The sequence below is a fragment of the Nerophis ophidion genome, linkage group LG05 (assembly GCF_033978795.1).
Source record: "Nerophis ophidion isolate RoL-2023_Sa linkage group LG05, RoL_Noph_v1.0, whole genome shotgun sequence".
Lineage (NCBI taxonomy): Eukaryota > Metazoa > Chordata > Actinopteri > Syngnathiformes > Syngnathidae > Nerophis > Nerophis ophidion.
The window spans coordinates 64,711,477-64,728,106 of NC_084615.1; the positions used below are offsets into that span (position 1 = coordinate 64,711,477).

General features: G+C 38.0%; 1 protein-coding gene across 1 annotated transcript in view; it reads left to right on the forward strand.

Annotated features, from left to right (window-relative positions):
• Positions 1–10,436: 10,436 nt before the first annotated feature.
• LOC133553507 (endothelin receptor type B-like) overlaps positions 10,437–16,630 on the forward strand; it is a 31,537-nt gene continuing 25,343 nt past the window's right edge. The window contains exon 1 of the mRNA XM_061901778.1: positions 10,437–10,603. The gene's annotated coding sequence lies outside the window, so the exon portion shown is untranslated. The remainder of the gene's footprint in view (positions 10,604–16,630) is intronic.

The window sequence follows — 16,630 nt, forward strand, 5'->3', positions numbered from 1 at the left end:
CGTTTCCATATTTGTTGTTGCTGATATGATTTAAAGATAATCTCATTTTTTAAAACGATACGATCCGAAACGATTCAGTGAGTTGAAATCTCCTCAGCAACTTTTTAGTAAGAACATTAACCCAGTATGACTGTGAAAAAAGTACTGCATATTTGACAATACAGGTGATGTTTCCTATATTCCTGTAAGGCAGGGACGTCAAATTCAAGGTCCGCGGGCCAGATCCGACCTGCCAATGAATGATCCATGGCAGTGGTGCCCAACCTTTTTGTATCCGTGGGCCGGTCAACATTTAAGAATTTGTCCCGCGGCCCGGGGGAGGGGCGCGCTTGGAATCCTTTTTTTAATTTTTTTTTATTTATTTATTTTTTGTCATGAAAAAGGGAAGTTTTTGTCATGAACAAGGGAGGTTTTTGTGGTTGGTGCACTAATTGTAAGTGTATATTGTGTTTTTATGTTGATTTAATAAAAAATTTAAAAATAATTTAAAAAAACATTTATTTTATTTATTGATTTTTTTTTAAATAAAAATGTATTAAAAAATTATTTCGCAGCCCGGTACCAATCAGGCCCGGTGGTTGGGGACCACTGATCTATGGCAGTGGTTCTCAAATGGGGGTACGCGTACCCCTGGGGGTACTTGAAGGCAGGGGCGTCACTAGACCTAATACTGTACTGGGGCACACCTGGGGCACAAATAATTCATGTGAGCGTGCAAAGCGCGCAAGCGAAAACATTTTTATCACTTATTTATCATAAAAAATACATAAATAGTGCTTTAAACCAGTGGTCCCCAACCACCGGGCCGCGGGTACCGGACCGTGGCCCGATTGGTACCGGGCCGCAGAAGAAATTTTTATTCATTTTTATTAAAAAAAATAAAATAAACAAAAAAATATATATATATATTTTTTTTTTTTATCAAATCAACATAACAAACACAATATACACTTACAATTAGTGCACCAACCACAAAAACCTCCCCTTTTCATGACAAAAACCTCCCTTTTTCATGACAAAAAAACATTTTTTTTTTTTAATTGACCGGTCCACGGATACAAAAAGGTTGGGGACCACTGCTTTAAACTATGAAATCATATCAGATTATGTTGTATGGATCTTTGATTAACCACCTGAAATTAACTAATGCATTTGACCTACTTGTGCACTTTTTTACTCCAGACTTCTAAACTGCTACTGGTAAAAGCAAAAAAGGCGAGCAAAAGGAAGAGCAATGAATCTTTTTGAAATATATATTGCAGTAATCATCTGCATATTTTAACATCTACAAAAGTAAAACAAAAAAATAAAGCACCCCTACATCTCTGGGTTCTTTTATATTATTTAATTTCCATTTATGGCAATGTGGCTAATCCTATTTCAGATACACAAAACTATAAAATATACACAAAATAATAAAGCCACAGTAGTAGAATAAATGAACAACTGTTGTGTGTCTGTTCAGGGAATAATTTTCTGAGAAGTAAACTGTAACGTCTCGTTTTCATTTTTGCAAAGTGGTCAATCACTCTGGACAGACATGGAAATATTACAGTAACTGTTATACAGTTGACCAGTGGTTCCCAACTACTGGGTCGTGAGATAAAAGTGGATTGTGTGTCATTTTCAGTGAGTCGCAGTCAGATGTGTGGATGAAAAAAAAAAAGTTTAGGGAGAAAAAAATCTAATTGTGGCAACAAAACCAGATATTTTTAGCCATTTTTCTAGTGACTATTAGTGAGTATTTTAGCAAAAGGAAAACCGACTAACAAGTTGGAGGAGGACTCAGGACAGACACGGAAATATATTTAAAAAAAATCTAAATGGGGCAACAAAACACGATATTTTCAGCCATCTTTCTGAAAACAAATACAGAAATGTTACTATTTTTTCTGGAAACAAAACCAGATGCTTTAGCTGTAGCCATTTTTCTGGTGACAAAACAAGACTATTTTAGTCAAAGTCCCACCGATTAACAAGACAAAACAAGAAGAAGAATGCTTGTGGTTTTTGAGGTATCTACATGTGAGGGGATCCATCATTACATCCTTCTAAAAGCACTTCTGAGGCAAAGACTGTGCTCTTTTTCTGTGAAATAAACTTGAATGATTTAAAAAATTTGGCTCATGACTTGATGATATGGAAAAATGTTTTTCTTCCTGAAGATAAAGCATTTGAGAAGCACCCAACTCACACATGCTTATTCCAAATCATCATTGATGCAGAACCAGCAGACAATAACCAACATTATGTTTCATGTTCATTGGAAATTCCCCCGACAGCTCGTACAGCAAATGAATATGTTTGTCTTGATACAAGGACTAACGTTAGCTAACTTAGCACCAACTTAAGACAATGATGTTGCCTAGCTAGCTAGGACTTCACTTACATCTCTCATTCCTGCTGCTTCTTCTCTGGTGCGGCGAATAACTTTCTGATATCCATCTAGGAGTTACAGTTTGAGTCAAATCAAAATCAAAATAATATAATTAACAAATTGTTGTTGGCTAACGTTACCTACCTCAGCAGTGATCGCATCCCCCCCCCTCTCTCTCTCTCTCTCTCTCTCTCTCTCTCTCTCTCTCTCTCTCTTTCTCTCTACTCGATCCACACGTGAATAAATTACCATATTAAGTAGCCATGTGCTCATTGTTACGTGGAGTGAATACAGTAACAATCAATTACCATACTAAATAGTATGTGCGCTGTTGTCTATGTTATGTAGACATAAAACTCTGAAGCGTTTTATTTTATTGGTGAAATTTTTACTGGGGCACTGCAGATCAACACTGGGGCACGTGCCCCAGTGAAATCTGTCTGGCGACGCCACTGCTTGAAGGTATGCCAAGGTGTATGTGAGATTTTTTTCAAATATTCTAAAAATAGCAACAATTCAAAAATCCTTTATAAATATATTTATTGAATAATACTTTAATAAAATATGAATGTTTTCAAACTGTGAAAAAAAATGCAACGATGCAATATTCAGTGTTGACAGCTCGATTTTTTGTGGACATGTTTCAGAAATACTGTTAAAGATGTATTTTTTTGTGAAGAAATGTTTAGAATTAAGTTCATGAATCTAGATGGATCTCTATTACAATCCCCAAAGAGGGCACTTTAAGTTGATGATTACTTTTATGTGTAGAAATCTTTATTAATAATTGAATAACTTGTTTATTTTACAAGTTTTTAGTTATTTTTATATCTTTTTTTTCCAAATAGTTCAAGAAAGACCACTAAAAATGAGCAATATTTTGCACTGTTTTACAATTCAATGAATCAGAAACTGATGACATAGTGCTGTATTTTACTTCTTCATCTTTTTTTTTTTTGTCAACCACAAATGCTTTGCTCTGATTAGGGAGTACTTGAATTAAAAAAAATGTTCACAGAGGGTACATCACTGGAAAAAGGTTGAGAACCACTGCTTTAGAAGATAGCGCCTGTAACTGGTTCAGACTGAACAGTGTTCCCTTATTAAGAGGAGTACATCCCCCATGGAAGCAAATTGTGTGAATAACTGAAGAAATAGATCTTTCTACCAAAGAGGAATGTAAAAATGATACCATCTGTAACCACAGACACCATGTAGTAAACAAAGGCACAAATCCCCTTCTTTGGGGTTGTGATCCACTTTGAAGACTCTTTTAACATCCATCCATCCATTTTCTACCGCTTATTCCCTTTTGGGCTCACGGGGGGCGCTGGCGCCTATCTCAGCTACAATCAGGCGGAAGGCAGGGTACACCCTGGACATGTTTTTGCTTAAAAAAAATGGGCTTCAAGCGAACTGTTCCCTTCGAACAGAATCTACTGTACACACTGTCAGCTTCAAAGTGTTTCCTGTGCAAGATGACGAATAATATTTACTGTTTAGAAAGAGCAGCTACTTTTCCGCAGCTATCTGACGTTGTCCTTCCACCCCCCCGTTGGACAAAGTGTACTCGGACAACAGCGTGTCCTCTCCTCTCTCCCCCCCACACGCTCCATGCAACCGAAAAGACTCTAAACATGAGTCTTTTGTTTAATGATGATTTCTTTTAATGGTTTAATAATATGGGCCTTTCCTAATGACAATAATGATGCACCAGGAATAGTCGCATCCAAAAATAGTTGGGAAGTCATTAGAGAGTCAGCATAAAGGGCCTTTGTATGTCTGCTGTGTGTGTATTTGTGTGAGACGATGGCATGGCTGTGGTGTGTGTGACCGATGTTTGTGCTCCAGGGGTTAAAAAGATGTTCCTGAGTTCACCATTGGAATGTTTCGGGATGTACAGTGCTACACGGTCCCGCGCCTCCCCCGTGCCCACCTCGTCATCACGTCGAGTCCTTGCTGGTTTTTACGAGCAGACTAGCATGTTCGGCAGCGCACAATCACGGAGTACTTCCAAGCAGACATAATGTGTGGACAGAAAAGGGAGAACGGACGCATTTTGGCTTAAAAACTAAAAATAAAGGTGAAGTTATAACAGGCCCTGCGATGAGGCGGCGACTTGTCCAGGGTGTACACCGCCTTCCGCCCGATTGTAGCTGAGATAGGCACCATTGCCCCCCGCCACCCTAAAGGGAATAAGCGGTAGGAAATGGATGGATGGATGGATGGATAGATGGATGGATGGATGGGAGTTAGAACACGGAAACACCCTCAGGAAGGGACGCTTTCAGGCAGTGGTTCTCAAATGGGGGTACGCGTACCCCTGGGGGTACTTGAAGGTATGCCAAAGGGTACGTGAGATTTTTTTTTAAATATTCTAAAAATAGCCACAATTCAAAAATCCTTTATAGACATATTTATTGAATAATACTTCAACAAAATATGAATGTAAGTTCATGAACTGTGAAAAGAAATGCAACAATGCAATATTCGGTGTTGACAGCTAGATTTTTTGTGGACATGTTCCATAAATATTGATGTTAAATATTTCTTTTTTTGTGAAGAAATGTTTAGAATGAAGTTGATGAATCCAGATGGATCTCTATTACAATCCCCAAAGAGGGCACTTTAAGTTGATGATTACTTCTATGTGTAAAAAATATTTATTTATATTAGAATCACTTATTTTATTTTTCAACAAGTTTTCAGTTATTTTTTTATCTTTTTTTCCAAATAGTTAAAAAAAGACCCCTACAAATGAGCAATATTTTTGCACTGTTGTACAATTTAATAAATCAAAAACTGATGACATAGTGCTGTATTTTACTTCCTTATCTCTTTTTTTCAACCAAAAATGCTTTGCTCTGATTAGGGGGTACTTGAATTTAAAAAATGTTCACAGGGGGTACATCACTGAGAAAAGGTTGAGAACCACTGCTTTAAGACATGGCAATTTAGTACGGCAGTGTTTTAACTACTTATAGATGACTAATCCTCACCTCCATGGTGACAAATTATGTGTCAAAATGTAAACAAACGGCACTGGTGGATCTACACTTTACATCCACTGTAATGATATCAAGTACAGGCAAGTACAGTGGGGCAAAAAAGTATTTAGTCAGCCACCGACTATGCAAGTTCTCCCACTTAAAATGATGACAGAGGTCTGTAATTTTCATCATAGGTACACTTCAACTGTGAGAGACAGAATGTGGAAAAAAATCCAGGAATTCACATTGTAGGAATTTTAAAGAATTTATTTGTAAATTATGGTGGAAAATAAGTATTTGGTCAACCATTCAAAGCTCTCACTGATGGAAGGAGGTTTTGGCTCAAAATCTCACGATACATGGCCCCATTCATTCTTTCCTTAACAAGGATCAATCGTCCTGTCCCCTTAGCAGAAAAACAGCCCCAAAGCATGATGTTTCCACCCCCATGCTTCACAGTAGATATGGTGTTCTTAGGATGCAACTCAGTATTCTTCTTCCTCCAAACACAACAAGTTGAGTTTATACCAAAATTGATACATGGAGGATACGGCAGAGGATTGGGAGAATGTCATGTGGTCAAATGAAACCAAAATAGAACTTTTTGGTGTAAACTCAACTTGTCGTGTTTGGAGGAAGAAGAATACTGAGTTGCATCCCAAGAACACCAAACCTACTGGGAAGCATGCGGGTGGAAACATCATGCTTTGGGGCTTTTTTTTCTGCTAAGGGGACAGGACGATTGATCCGTGTTAAGTGAGAGCTTTGAATGGTGGACCAAATACTTATTTTCCACCATAATTTACAAATAAATTATTTAAAATTCCTAAAATGTGAATTCCTGGATTTTTTGTTTCACATTCTGTCTCTCACAGTTGAAGTGTACCTATGATGAAAATTACAGACCTCTGTCATCATTTTAAGTGGGAGAACTTGCACAATCGGTGGCTGACTAAATACTTTTTTGCCCCACTGTATCTAGTCAATACTACTATGATTATGCCGATTTTTTTGGCATCAAAACATCTTCTTTCGTTTTACAAAAATGTAAATTATGTTTATAAATTCAGGAAATACTGTATGTCCCCGGACACATGAGGACTTAGAATATGATCAATGTATGATACTGTAACAACTTGGTATCGGATTGATACCCAAATTTGTGGTAGCATCCAAAACTAATGTAAAGTATCAAACAATAGAAGAATATGTGATTATTACATTTTAACAAAGGTGTAGACAGAACATGTTAACAGAGAAAGTAAGCCGATTTAACAGTAAATGAACAAGTAGATTAATAATTAATTTTCTACCACTTGTCCTTAATAATGCCTACTAATGTTGACAAAATAATAGAATGATAAATGACACAATATGTTACTGCATATGTCAGCAAACTAATTAGGAGCCTTTGTTTGTACACTTTATACTAAAAGACAAGATGTTTTGTATGCTCACTATTTTATTTAAGGACTAAATTGCAATAAGAAACATATGTTTAATGTACTCTAAGATTTTTTGTTAAAATAAAGCCAATAATGCAATTTTTCTGAGGTCCCCTTTATTTATAAAAGTACCGAAAAGTATCGAAGTAATTCTGGCACCCGTACTGGTACCAAAATATTGGTATCGAGACAACACTAGTATATTAAAACTGGAGCAAACCTTTAGTCAAAAGTGTGGGGTACAAAATCTGATCTGCCACTGTGTTTTGTCTAAAGTAGACACAGTAATTGTGTTTTGGCTCTTGGTTATTTGTGGATGTCCCGCGCACATTACATAAGCATAAGTGCAGATAGAAACGGTTTTTCTACCATATAAAAAAAAGGAAAAATAGAGCCTCTGTACTTTCTTGACATTAATCAAATTCGGAAGTCACTTCCAATGAAACAAACACCCAGCGTTTGTCCAACAATGTACGACAGAGGGTCCGGCAGCGGTACTATTAAAGGGTGAAACAGATGCCAGGCTGTGTAGGGGACTTGTGTTTGATATCCTATCAGAATGGAGCCCTCGGGGCTGAACTGCTCCCATGACAGACGTTTTACGACATGTCACACAGAACCCTCCTTTTATTCCCCAATGAGGAAATTGTTTGCAATGTGTGCAGTCCAGACAATGACAAACTGATTCTGCAAAAACTTGGATCCAATGCAAAACATGATCGTCGTAAATCAGGGATGTCAAACTCGTTTTTATTGAAGGCCACATTGCAGTTATGGCTGCCATCAGAGGGCCACTTGTAACAGTGAATAATGTATCAATTTGCCTCAATTACATATATTTTAAGTAGACTGTTGAGTTCTCAGTAAAAACTTTACATTTATAAAAAGTTACTGTAAAATAGTGTTGTTTTTTTTATTTCTTACAACATTTTACTGTGAAAATATAAACAGTGCCACTGTTTTGTTTCTTCCGGAAAAAGCTGGCAGCTTAGTTGCCAAAATTTCACTATTAAATTAAATTGGTTTCCACAACATTATATTGTTAATGGAAAAACAGAACAAGTTTTTTTCTTTTATTCTGGCAACTTAGCGGCCAGTTTTTCTACCATAAAAAAAAAAAAGTACTGTCTGGGGCGGTATAGCTCGGTTGGTATTCTAAACCAACTTGAGGGTTGCAGGTTCGATCCCCGCTTCCGCCATCCTAGACACTGCCGTTGTGTCCTTGGGCAAGACACTTTACCCACCGGCTCCCAGTGCCACCCACACTGGTTTAAATGTAACTTAGATATTGGGTTTCACTATGTAAAGCGCTTTGAGTCACTAGAGAAAAAGCGCTATATAAATATAATTCACTTCACTTCACTTTCCATTTACAGAAATACATCGTGAAAAACAACAACCGCAGATTTTTACTGGCAGTTCAATCAACGATTTTAACGCAAAAAATGTTTACGTTTTTTTATTTTTATTTACAGTAATATGCTTTAATGAACACCACAACATGTATTTTCATTTTTATTAATTTGATGGGTAGTTTGCTGTAAAATTATAAGTCAAGCAAACATTTATGTATTTACTTTTTATTTGGAATTTTATTTTTGGAAAGTATGATAATATATTGGAATATTTGTTGCAATAATGGATACTATTAAAGTTGAAAATGCATGCGATTTCAAGTAGTGCTTGTATTTTTTTCTGTCAAAATGAAAAATATCCATTACATTTAGTGAGAAAATATGAAGTACTTAATCAGATGAATTGATGTTGCGGGTCAGATCTGAACCCCGGCCTTAAGTTTGACACCTGTGTCGTAGATTCCTCTTGGGAGCATGTTAGAATGGGGATAATGTCTTCAAAAATAGCCACTGGCAACTAAGGCTGCACCTCGCCACGGAGGCCCGTTTGTGTAAATAAGCGCATGTGATGAATGACAGAGCACTTCATTTGAAATTTGAGTGCACATATTGTATATTTGAAATCCAATCCTGTTCTGTCACTTACAAGAATATAATGGCTGATTTCCCCGGACATGCTCATTGTTCCCAGTGGTTAGTGCGTTAAAAATGTGAAACATGTGTTTTTATTATGTTGAACTTGTGAAACATGCATCAGGTTTGATTAAAAACGTATTCAAGTTGTTTCACAAAAATAAAAAAAAGGGTGAAAAAAAATTCCAATGGCGAAGGCCCAAACTGTGCCTTGCTGGCCACAGTACAGTGGTACCTCAACTTATAGAATGAGTGCCCCAATTTATAAACGTTTTGCAATGTTTTGTTACACTTTATGGGGGAACTGCAATTTTAAAAAAACTCTTTCACAATTCCTATGTGAGACAACAACACACGTTTGTCATTTCTTGTGCATTCTAAACCATAAATAAACGCTAGCAAGAGGTGGCTAACAATGCAGTTAATGGGGATTTGATCTTTTCCGCATATAAAGCTCTCTCAAACACATAAAAAAACATCCATCGACATTTTATTTACATACTGTAAGTATATATGTAATTTAGTGACAGGCGCAAACATAAAAACATGTAATATTTACAGTATTTTGGTGTTTTTAAACATTGATTTCACGGACGCATAGCAACGTTCGTTACATACATACATATATATATATATATATATATATATATATATAGATATATATATATATATATATACATATATATACATATATATATATCTATATATATATATATATATGTATATATATATATATATATATAGATATATATATATATTTATACATATATATATACATATATATGTCAGGAGATTGAGGGAATATCCTGACGATTGAGGGAACCCCTCATGAAACCGTTCTGTAGAGATGAAGTAGTCTTGTGATCTTTCCCACACATACATATATATATATGCCCTGCGATGAGGTGGCGACTTGTCCGGGTTGTACCCTGCCTTCCACCCAGTTGTAGCTCAGATAGGCACCAGCACCCCACGCGACCCCAAAGGGAATAAGCAGTAGAAAAGGGATGGATGGATGGATATACAGTATGTATACTGTGTGTATATATATATATATATATATATATATATATATATATATATACATATATATATATATATATATATATATATATATATATACATATATATATATATATATGCTACTAATGTAAAGCGTTTACCTTGGAGAGTGGGTTTCTACCGTGCCAATTAAGCTCGTAAGTTGAGGTGCCACTGTTTAGGGTACAACTGCACAATATTAAAAACAGTGGACTTTGTTTTTGCATTGCAGGTTTACACCACTGCACACAACAGCCCGAATATTACACGTTTGATTCATCAATTTTAAATTACAAATAAGAACAAAATATATTTACTTCAAAATATGAATTGTTCCAGATTTATTCTTAAATGTGTTTTTACACATGGCTATTATCAAACCACAATTAATCGTGCAGGAATACCTAATGAGTGTGGACAACATCTGTGTTTTTTTTTCTATGGTTAGTGCATCAAAGAGAAGGACTGAATAAAAATAAATAAAATAAAAAACAGACCAAAGACTTTCACGAGTGTAAGTTTAGGCGCACTTGGCTGTTCATCTGCGCGGACACGTGATTGGCTGAGTGTGTTTGGCGCATATAAAACAGCGCATTGTCCTGCGGCGCGTCAGAGCGCAGACAGGCTGGGTGGAGAGGAGCCAAGCACTAACAGGACTCACTGGACACTGGAGGAATCCGACTATGCCTTTCCAACAACACTTGGAATGTTAATAAGAAAAAACTTTTGACCTGGCCATTATCTCTGCATTTCCATTCTCTGGTAAGTCATGGAATTGTGCTTTAAAAAACTGGAAAAAGTTATTGAAGTGGTTCATTTCCAAGGAGTGTTTTTTTGAATGGTGTCAACTATGGAAGCAATGAATGAATGACCTGCAGAATGCGATATTGAGCGAAACATTTTAATCAACTCAAGTTTTAAGATTTTAAATAGGTGCATTTGACATCTCATACTGGAATGTAATAATAATATGGTAACACTTTAGTATGGGGACACATATTCATTAATATGTGCTATCCATCCATCCATTTCCTACCGCTTGTCCCTTTTTGGGGGGGTCGGGGGGAATGCTGGAGCCTATCTCAGCTGCATTTGGGCGGAAAGCGGAGTACACCCTGGACAGATAGACAGACAACATATTAATATTAATTAACACCATTAATCAGTTGATTATTAACATGCAAATTAGTAACATATTGGCTCTTAAATAGATACTTATTAATGCCTTATTTTGCATGGCCTTATTATACAACCAGTAATCCATTAACTAAGAGTCTTCCCTCAATAACCTCAGAATTATTGCTTATTAGTAACCCTAACTCTTAAATGTTCCCCTATTGTCCAAATAACTCTAAATTAAGTATTTGTTACTTTAATAAGCAACTAGTTAATGGTGAATATGTTCCCCAAACTAAAGTGTTACCAATAATATGTGATCTATGTCAATTGTGTGTGGTCTACAGTCTGAAAGTGCAGCTGCAATAGCACATTTTAAAATTGTGCTGCACTTTTACATGTGGATTTGACCTATAAAGACTGGATTTTTTTTAATGGTAAGAAACTGCAGCAGGCTGTGAAAGTTTCACAGCTGGAGAAAAAATGTGAAATGCCTTTATTCACTTTGGCCTGCCTTTGACATCCTGACGGTTTGCATTCAAGCTCCCACACACAATTCCTTTTCATGTTGCAGTGTTTCTTGTTTCCAGAAAGTCTCATTAGACGGATGAGCGGGATCACTTTAAATCAGCAACAAAGTCGCTTGTAAAAACAAACTTAAATCGCTGATAGCAGGGATTTATTGACTTTAAAGGCCTACTGAAACCCACCATTACCGACCAGGCAGTCTGATAGTTTATATATCAATGAAGAAATCTTAACATTGCAACACATGCCAATACGGCCGGTTAAGTTTACTAAATTGCAATTTTAAATTTCGCACGGAAGTATCATGCTAAAACGTCGCGGAATGATGACATGTGCGAGTGACGTCCCGCATTGTAAAAGACATTTTGTTCCAGCACCGTTCACAGCTATAAGTCGTCTCTTTTCATCGCATAATTCCACAGTATTCTGGACATCTGTGTTGCTACACCTTTGCAATTTGTTCAATGAATAATGGAGACATCAAAGAAGAAAGCTGTAGGTGGGAAGCGGTGTATTGCGGCTGTCTTTAGCAACACAAACACAGCCGGTGTTTCATTGTTTACATTCCCGAAAGATGACGGTGAAGCTTTACTATGGAACAGAGCGGTCAAGCGAACAGGGTTGGATTGGACCACACACACAAAGTACAGTGTATTACGCAGCAATCATTTCGAAAGATCGTGTTTCGAAGAGGGTCCCTTGAGAAGGGCAGAGATGGGCATCGCCACCACCCGTCGACTGGTGCTGAAGAAAGGCGCGGGGCCGACCTTCAGGTTGTACAGGTACGACCATATAATCTCACTAAAACACTAGTAACACAATAAGCAGATAAGGGATTTTCCAGAATTATCCTAGTAAATTTGTCTAATAACATCTGAATCGCTCCCACTCTATAGTCTTTTTTTTTCCTAGTCCTACACTGTCACTTTCCTCATCCACGAATCTTTCATCCCTGCTCAAATTAATGGGGAAATCGTCGCTTTCCAGGTACGAATCGCTCTCGCTGCTGGTGGCTATGATTGTAAACATTGTTCAGATGTGAGGAGCTCCACAACCCATGACGTTATGGGCATATCATCTGCTACTTAAGGTACAGGCAAGGCTTTTTTACTAGCGGACAAAAGTTGTGAACTTTATCGTCGGTGTTCTCTACTAAATCCTTTCAGCAAAAATATGGCAATATCGCGAAATAATCAGGTATGACACATAGAATGGACCTGCTATCCCCGTTTAAATAAGAAAATCTCATTTCAGTAGGCCTTTAATCTTGCTGCTGTTTGACGATTGTGGTTCGGTTCTATAAGAACAACCTGTGCTGTCTTTGGATGTGTCATTTTTTTTCTACCGCAAAATTGCTTGTTGAAAGAGCAGAACAATATTGAAAGATTATTATTGCCATGCTGGTTTTGAGGATCTGGAATGCTGGAGTTCAGAGCAAATTGTTTATATGTAACTGTTGTCCTCCGTCTGATGTCTTTACTGTAGTCCTTCATGACCCCTGACCCTAGCTTTCCAATGAATGACATACTTCTACATCAGACCTGGGCAAATTAAGGCCCGGGGGCCACACGCGGCCCGTTAAACTTTTCAATCTGGCCTGCCGAACATTCTCAAATATTTTTTTTAGATGTTTAAGATGGAAAGTGTAGCTGCCATTATGACGTTCTGTGATGTTTTCTAATGACTGTAAGTCTTCAACTATACAAAGTATTTCAATGGTTGGAATCTGTGCTTATGGATGATCTACCAGTTACTATGGTCATCTAATTAGTTACTATGGTGATGTACGTCACAGCAGCTCAGACGAGGCACCAAGCAGTGTGTGCGGGAAGCATTTCCACAGATGCGGAAGGAGATTTTCACAACAAAGATCTAAAGCTTAGTGATATATCAGCTATATCAGATTGTAGGTGGGTTTATTTTGTACCCTTCGCGTTCCTATTTCACTGATTGTTGCATTTTTGTTGCATTTCACTTATTTGTAGAATATGTCGATCGACAGGGGGTGTGACTTTCATATTTTGTAAATATTCAGTGTCTTATCGTTCATAGAAAAATGCAAAATTCCATTGTGGGTTCTTCCGAGGATGTTGTAGTCGTAGTGGTTTGTACAGTCCTTCGAGCCATTTGTGATTTAGGGCTATATAAATAAACATTGATTGATTGTGTTTTTTAAGGCGGTCTGTCATAACGTTTTTAGCATTCAATCAGACACTATTGTGAGGTTTTGAATACGTGTTCTTAAAAATAGATATACCGGCCCCCAAACATTTTTTTCTCTAAATCTGGCCCCAGAGTCAAAATAATTGCCCAGGTCTGTTCTACATCCATGGCCTCCCCTTGCTCCTCTCACTTGATCAAATTACCACATTTTAGCCCATTGCTCACATGCCTTCCACTTATCTCCTGGCTCCTCATTCACTCAAAAAGTACCGTTCTCCTGCCCGTTAAGACAGGTTTATTCAATCGGCGGCTTGTGGGCCAAATCCGACCCTGAAATGACACCATGCTGGCCCCCAGGTTCAGTTCGAAACTTTGGAGAACAACATTTTTGGAGCAAATTCCTAAAAATATGAGAGAGCTCATGGCCCCTTGAGAACTTGGGTCACTGTAAACACATTGGTAGACTTAAACTCAGACTTAGACTAAGATTTCCTTTATTGTCATTCAAATTTGAACAAGACCCTAAGGAAAAGAATGAAATTTCGTTGAATTAGCTCGTTGTAGTGCAGGATAAAAGAGCAATAAGTGGCAGATATAAATAGATTTACTGTACAGATAAATATATTGCACTTTTGTATATGCATCCACATTTATGGATGTAGGTTTTATTGTCTTTGTAGTCTAGCGAGTTAATTGTTTTGGGGGGGGAATAAAGGGGATTATTATGATGCGTTCAAGAGTCTAATGGCCTGAGGGAAGAAGCTGTTAGACTGCTACGGAGGCTCCGGAACCTCTTTCCAGAGTCCAACAGTGAAAACAGTCCTTGGTGGGGGTGAGAGGAGTCTGTACAGATTTTCTGAACCCTGGTCAGGCAGCGGATTTTTGCAATCTCCCATTTAGGAGGAAGCGGAGTCCTGATGATCTTTTCCTCCGTCCTCACCATTCTCTGCAGAGACTTCCAGTCTGAGGCACTGCAGGCTCCTGTCCAGACAGTAGATCCTTCCATTGATGTTTTAACCTTGCAAGCAAACATAGAACACTAGGATCCAAACCTGTGATTTACTTCACGGAAAAGTTCCTCAAAGTACCTATTTAAGTCCTCTCACTATTGGCAGTTTTTTTACATGATAGGATTTGTGTAACTGATTGTTGTTATAGCTTGATTACTTCAGATGCAGTGAGTAGTCCTTTGTTCAAGTTCTTTACTAGTACTGTCCCACAGGGTTCCGGTTTAGGTCCTCTTTTGCATCATTTGGACTATCAACTTGTGGCCTGTGGGTTTATTTTAAAAAAAAATAGTGAGAGACTTCACATTTTTGCAGAAGATTTTAAAAGCAGCACAGTGCTAATGTGACTCTAACTAAATCCATGGACCAAAATCCAATGTCTACTGTAGTTCTCCAAAGTAAGATAAGACTAATAGTGAAGGAAGAAGTTTAGCCCCAATGTCTTTAGCTTTCTGGAAATGTGTCCTTCAGAGCAATTTACTTGCATATCCCTGCTCTACGTATGGCGCCAACACAAATAAAGGTCAGAGAGGGTTTCAGAGGTAAAAACCTATTAGATCCAGGAGTTAATTCCGGTCAAAACTCAACAACCACCCTGCCGTTGTTGCTCCCCTCGCTCTCAGCCCCTAATAACAAGGTCCAGCACAAAGCCACAACAGAGAAGATTTGAGTGGAAGTCTGCCAGATTTCTAAGACTGATTTCATGTGATATGTGTGTGAGTTCATCCATGTGATTTTGTCTTTTGTGCACGGAGACAACAAGCCTCTGTGCTCGGGCCTCAAACGTAGCCACCAATGCCAGCTGTGTTTCATTGGCCCCGTGCAGGAATGACATACATTCAGGGTGAAGGTGTTTAAATGCAGTTCATCCCTAAACATATGTCTTTGGAGACTTATGTTTGCGATTAGTGGATTGTGCGCATTGAGCAAGCCGAAGGCAACACATGCATGCAAACATTGCGGAAAAGTTCCACAGATAACTCAGAAATCTCTATTATCGCCATTCTATTTGGGGATCAGGTGCAAACACTTTCTGTTCCCCTCCTTAAACAAAAAATGTTTATTTGGGTCAATGTTGTTATTCCCTGCCTGTCCAGGTCACCAAATGAAAGTATGTAGGTTTACACTAATAAACATCAGATATTTAAATTAGAACAGACTTCCTGGCAAGCGATCAAGTCCAACATGTGCCTTAAGTCAGCTGAGATGGGTGTGGATCAGAGGTCTCAAACTCAATTTAACTGGGGGCCAATGGAGGTATAGTAAGGCTGGTTTTACTTCATATTCATGTTTTAACCATCATTACTTCTACCAACATCTATAGTAACTAGGGATGGGTGCCTTTCACAATTGATTCCCTGTACCTGACAGTACTTGTGTGTCCATGTGTTAAAACATGTTAATTTGTTCAATAACAAAATACATATTTTACACTCAACATTTAAAAACAGAGCATCACGGTGGAGGAGGGGTTAGTGTGTCTGCCGCACAATACAAAGGTCCTGAATAGTCCTGGGTTCAATCCCGGGCTAGGGATCTATCTGTGTGGAGAGTGCATGTTCTCCCCGTGACTGCGTGGGTTCCATCCGGGTAGTCCGGCTTCCTCCCACTTCCAAAGACATGCACCTGGGGATAGGTTGATTGGCAACACTAAATTGGCCCTAATGCAGTGATTCTTAACCTTGTTGGAGGTTCCGAACCCCACCAGTTTCATACGCTCATTCACCGAACCCTTCTTTTGTGAATTTTTTTTTTTTTTTTTTTTCAAATTCAAGACAAAGTTATATGTTTTTTTTCTTGGTGTACAAAATGAACCGTGCATGAACTCACAACAAATTACACACCTGCAAATCAGTGTGACTTCTGCAGTTGCCGTACCTACAATACGCCGATATGGAGAAGTTTTTATTTACACGATGAGTCAATACTTGCCAACCCTCCCGATTTTTCCGGGAGAATCCAGAATTCCAGTGCC